Source organism: Cryptomeria japonica, chromosome 7 (genome assembly GCF_030272615.1).
Source record: "Cryptomeria japonica chromosome 7, Sugi_1.0, whole genome shotgun sequence".
NCBI classification, from domain to species: Eukaryota; Viridiplantae; Streptophyta; class Pinopsida; order Cupressales; family Cupressaceae; genus Cryptomeria; species Cryptomeria japonica.
In genome coordinates, this window is record NC_081411.1 from 70,697,351 (window position 1) to 70,704,228 (window position 6,878).

Here is a 6,878-nt window from a genome sequence, read left to right on the forward strand (position 1 = left end):
TATCCTTTTATAGATCTATAAGTGAATTTTCCAAATTATATATCTTTTAATATTTTAATTAGTTTAATAATTTATTAAAAGTAGGTCATCAACAGTAAAATATAAGGTTGATTATCTTGTAAAGGAAAAATACTAAAATTTATTTAAATTTTTTGAAAAAAATAAATGCATTAGAGAAAAGAGTCTATGTCAAGATGATATAATTCTTTACTAATTTGGATAAATAATTAAAAAAAAAGGTGATGCCAAATGGAAAGAGTTATATTTTAGTACACACAACTTTTCAAATATATTGGAAAATATATATACATAAAAAATAGTTAAAAATATACTTTTGCACTAAAATTTCAAGTTATCAATATACACAAAAACATTGAACAAAAAGGGTAAAATTTACAATATAAAGTGTGACACCTCATGTCAATTTCAGCATTTTATTAGCAACCAAATTATAGTTTTTACTTTATAAGACAGTATATTCAAATAATTTTTTAAATTTTCTAAAAATTACAAACATAAAATACATAAATAATATGCATTTTATTTGTTTACATCATTTCAAAATTCAAAATGTATATTTTACTTTCTATTGATTCAATTTAAAAAGTTGAATCAGCATTGGTCATTTCCTTTATAAAAGTGTGACACAACTTTGTGCTTTTACCCTGATATCCCTATTCAATTATGTCAGGGTAAACAATGTGTACCTAAAGAAAGGGTCTTTGCGTGCATTGCCATCCAAATGAGAGTTTTGATTGTAGAAAAATTTAGAAGGATGGGATATGAGGATCCACCAAGGTGTGTATTATGCAAGAATCATGAAGAAAATATTGATCACATCTTTTTAGGATGTCCCTTTTCATATGAATACTAGAGATGAATGTGTGCCAAGTTGGGTTGGGTGTTAGCTCTCCCAAATGGCATTAAATCAATATTTCAAATTTGGCCAATCAAATAGTGGCTAGGTCTGCTTAGTAATCTATGGTAGGTTTGTCCCTCCCTTTGATATAGGAAAATTAGAAGGAGAGAAATAAGAAAATTTTTGAGGATAGAAAAATGTCTCTATTTTATTTTTAGAACAAGGTTGAAAAATCTATTGTAGAGATCATAAATAGTAGGATGATTTTAAATTCATCTTCCCATGGGAAATGTATAGAATGCGATGGAAAAATGAGATTTTCATTGTTAGGGATAAGAATTCCTCCCCATATTGGAAGTAAAGATAGAGGCTCTCTCTTTAACAGATTACAATTTAAATGGAAACCTCCAAAAGATAGATGGCATAAACTTAAATTTGATGGGGCCTCTCAAGGAAATCCAGGTCCATTAGGAGCAGGTTGTATTATTAGGAATTCAAATGGCAAAACTATAACGTGGTTGTCTAATCCTTTATAGGATAATACTAATAAAATTGTTGAATTCATGGATCTAAAGCTTAGGCTCCTTTTATCCAAAGAAATGGATGTTTAAAAAGTGGAGATTGAAGGTGACCAAACTTTAGTATTTAATGCAGTGAGTTTAGGTTTTATATTTAGTTGGAAATTGAAAGATTTGTTAGAAAATATTTTAGCTCTGCTTGATCAGTTTGAGGCATATACAATCAATCACATCTGTCAAGTAGGCAATAAGGAAGAAGATGCTTTAGCCAATAAAGCAAATGAGGGAGTGAAAGAAGTATACAAAGTGAATAGTTTATTCTAATTTATCTAATGAAGTAGATGTATCAATGCTTTAAAGCAGGGGATGGCCAACAAAAAAAAGTTTAGGAGAATTTGAATTTGAATATGGCACCAATTCTCTTGAGGAGATATTATTTCTATGAGATGACAAAATTGTAGGTGCTAACTCTACCTTCTGGCAGGGTTGTAGGGTAGTCTTTTAATGATGTGGAGTTTTTGTATTTAATGGTCATATACTCCATGATGTATATTTGGATTTTTTATTTCTTTATTTATGAAACAAAATGAGTGGAGGTAGACGCATGATAGTTGATAGTAATGGGTCACAAATCTTGTCATTTCAATCTAAACAAAGTTCTTGGCTCAAGGCATTTGTTACTCCCTCATTAATGTATAATTGTTTGGATTATGCCATTTACTTCTCCTTTGACGATAGTGTTTTCTTTGAGATTTTTTCTAATGAGAAAGCTAGATATGGCAGATCAATTGAAAGATTCAAAAGGATATTGAAGTGGGTGAATTTAGGAATAGTAATTATGACAAAATTTTCCTAAAAAGTTGGCAGAACTTGGGAATTATTTTATATCTTCTCTTTTATCTTGGCATTCATATCTTCTCTTTTATCTTGGCAAGCATTTACTCCTTATTTTTGCCTGCCCCAAGATCTCCTCTCTATTGTTATGGATTCTCCTATCAAGCTAGTGGCTAGCAAATAACAAATGGTCTTTTTAGGAGAGATAACTCAAAATAATCTAGGGGAGGTGATCAATTATTCACATAAGTTGATTTTTCATGCCATAAAATCTATTTTAGGTCTGGAATTCCTCTTTTTTGATCATAGATACTGGGTAAATTTGGATATCCCAATATTTTTTTTAGCCAAGGTGCTATACTTGGGAGAAAGGAAAGTTGTTGCAAAGATATTCTATTGTATTATTCTTAAATAAATATTTATAGAAGTATTGGATAATGTTTTGTTGGCACTAGATGAAAGACTCACAACTCTACTCCCAGGACAATATTATGTTGTTAAAAATGGAACAGGGGAGGTGCCATATCTTCCAATCCTCACTATATAGAAATAGTAGAGTTTTGAGAAAAAATAATTTTGGATTAGGAGGGGTCTAGACTTTATAAAGGAGGTAAAGGGATTTTTAGATAAGGGTTGGGCACAAAGTTTCATAGGTGATGATGTAAATGAAAACTTAGGTTGGGTGTGGAAATACAAGCATGTGGTTCAATACCTGGATGGGTTGAGAAGTCCACGTTCCAGTGAATAAGATGAGGAATTGAGTTTAGAGTACGTGGAGTGGATCTTAGACGCAATTGAACATGCTCAATGAAGTTCTCTATCTTTTGTCTAACATATAAGGAGTTGAGGCAAGGAAGTATTTATTTTTTTCTAATAGCAATATTATAATCTATTCTTTGCCTTGTTATAATATGAGAATTATAGGCATTTCTAACATGATACTGTGAAAAAATATGGTGGTTTTAGATATATGTCCCTCTGCATTAATTTTAGATTTATCAAAAACTGTATATGACTTTTTATTATCCAATAGATTTTCTAGCTTCGACCGTTCACTGTGTTAGAAATAGTGTAGCAATAATGAAGGAAAAATAAGAGGGGGGGGGGTGAATTAGTTTTCACCAAACTCAACACAAATGAATCTTAATTACAAATTTTATCATGAGCAACAATACCAAAGATAATCACCACATCAACAAAACATATAAAACAATGATTTTTGACGTGGAAAACCCAATTAAGGGAAAAAACACAGTGGGAACCTACCCAAAATAAGATGATACACTATAGTAGTATGTGTAAATATTATAACGGGAATGCACATGAATTCAGGAACACTAGCTAGAGCTCACTGCTCAAGATAACAAAGGGCTAAAACCCTGAGAAGACTCACTGCCTTATAATGGTCAGAGAACAATCCAAGTTAGATGAACTAAAAGAATAACATCTCCAAATGCCTGATTACAGTTTTGATTAAGCACACTGTCTACACAACAATTTCACTCTAGTCTTCCACCCTATCAAATGATAAATTTTCTTGTTCGCACATACAATAACCTCTCAAATCATAAACACAATTGCAGACACACTACTAGCATGATTAAATCGCCTATTTATACAATTCATCAATATTAACCATAAGGTTGACTCAACGTATAAGACCTAATTACAAAATCACACCACATGATAAATAAATCCATAACCGGACCAATACAATGTGATTTCTGACATAGCATATACCCAAAACAAATTCTCGAAGACACAACACCATCAAATAATTTGCCAAGGTCGTCTGCAACATGCTACATCACCAAATATGTTACATAACACGAAGTATACCACCAGAACAATAAGATCTTCATTAACGCGCACCACAATCAATGTGGACAACTAAAACACATAGCACATGATCAAAGAACATCAATAAGCATTGTGATTTCCACCTCAATCACCGCAACATCTCAGACCATAAGATTAATCATTAACACCATTACTAGAGCTCAAGAACACCAACTGACAAACTGAAAGATACTCTTGCAAAGTTCCAAATAATAAACCATTCAATCAAAGGACACACATGAACTTCCCAAACACTCTCCAAAATCTGCAAATAAGATATAATCATTTTAGAGCAATATGAATCAAATATGACCATTCTACAACATAAAACACTGAAAAACCAATCACCATACCGAAACGCATAACTTGACCAAATCACCTCATAGCATCATGCAAATCATAATGAATCAACTAGAGATAAGAATCTCAAAACCCAATAAACTACATCAACACATTTGTAGTAGATCACCAAAACCAACTCTTTGTAACAACTAAATTCTCTACAACACAGGAATATGTTGACATCAATGACAACAACATATCCCAACAACTCTAATATCCAACACACTGAGCAAAAAAAGAAAATTTATTCTTATCATCTTATTGTATCATGAGTTCATTAACTCCATCATGTTAATTTTCCTTGTCAATTAATTGATTAAATTACAGTAATTAAATAATCTCTTTCCCCCCTTAATCATCACATATCTAATCAAGTAATTCAATAGCTCCTAATAAATCCATATACATATATCCAATTGAAATAATTAAATAGTTCTAATTATACTCACCCAAATTTCACTAATCAATCAAAATCATAAATTAAAAAAAAAAATCAATCCTATATTTAACTCGTTGATTTAGTTAATTTCACCTTTCAATTCAATATTGAAATCAGTTAGCTAATTAATCAAATGAGTCTATTCAATGATCAAGTTATATGATTAATGAGTGAAACAATTAACTTATTCATTAGATTAGAAGAATAATCAATTTATTGATATATTTTTAATTAACTCTAAATCAAATATTGAATTCTCTGAATTGATTAAATCATTCTTATCGATTTATACTTTCAATTAAGAATTTATAAATCTACTATTCCTTTAAACTATTCCTTTAAATAGTTTAGGAATCTCTATGAAAGGACTTTGATTTATTGATAAATATTTAAATCAGATAGTCACCATTTTGTTAAAGAGCCTTCAACACAATTAAAGACATAAAAAATAATTGAACAAATCAACTTAAGTTACACACGCACACACGAACGCATGCATGGACACATGCATGCACACACACATTCACAAACAAAATAAAATTATAAATATAACTTTTAATTTTTTGTTTTATACTAAATCCATCGCATTCAATGTTGATTCCGAAATTTCTTTTTTATATGTGACTAAAAATTCTTTATTCTAATAATTAGTCAATAGGGATGGAATGGAGTTAGGCCCTATTCTAGGTAATTTTAAAGCATAAGGTAAGATAGGGATGGACTTTTTTTTATCGAATTAGTTAGTTTATTTCTTTTTGGAATTTGTGTTTAAATAATTATTTAATAATTTCATATAATAAATTATATTTTGATTAAAATATATTATTTTTGTTACATGTCATTATATTTATTTTTATAAAATATATGTCTTAAAAAATTATATATAAATATCAAAGCCTTTTCTATCAATTAATTCCTCGACATGAGATAGGAATTGTGCCTGAACCCTTTCCTCTATTTAGAGAGGACCAAATCTTGTAAAGAATATAGAAAGATCACTTTATTACTCTCCCCCTAAAACATATTATGGATCTCGATAAGGTGACCACATGAATTTATTTCTCTATGATTATCACCACATTTATGGCCATACTACTACTAATTGCAAAGACATTAAGATAGAAGTTAGAAAAATTGTTAATAATAGTACCATACCTATAGAAAGTGACATTAAACTTCTTATTTCACATATAATTGAATAATATTTGTATCTATTATGTTTCTCCTCACAATTTAAAATTAGTATCTTTCATTTTGGAGATTCATTGTCATTCATGATGGTACAATTTAATGTTCAATCATACTTGGGTAGGAATATAAATTTTTGCATTTTGGAGGAATTGATTATGTGTTGCATTGATGTTTGTCATTGATGTCAACACTAGTTATTTTGGTTGTCTACCAGATTCTAGTAGAGTGGTTGTTTTATGATATTGATCTAGAGATCATCTCCGGTATGCTCTAGTTTGTGGAATTGGTTTGGACTAGTTATTCATGTGTTCCTGATGCATATCCTATTTAGTTGGTTCAAGACTTGATGATCTAAAAGTTATCTTTTGTTCTGGTAAGCCTTTTGGTTATCGGTAAGGGTATTACCGACAACATGTTGTTGAAGACCTTTTGATGAATCTGATAAGTGGTGTTGGTGCAACTTCTAGAAGGTTATCGGGATGCTGATGGTTATCGTGTTCATGTTCTAGTTGATTGGTGGTGTTGCATTTGGCTTATGGCGACCTATTTTAGGTCTAGTTCTATTCTGCTAGGTTATGGACCAGTTTATGTAATGTGTTGGTGAATGCTTCTGATGCATTACTGGTTGGATTTATCGATTGGTTTATGTTGTTTCAGTCTTAGGCCGACTTGGTTTGTCATTGGATTGCAGGATTATGTAATAGATTTATTGTATTATCTTCTGGGTAGTTGACCTAATTTTTTAGGTCACGGGTTGGTATATATATGATGTAAGATCTCTTTGTAGATCATGGGATTATGGTTATGGGATTATCTATGTGCGAATAAAGTTGTAATCATATGCAGAGGTTTTGGT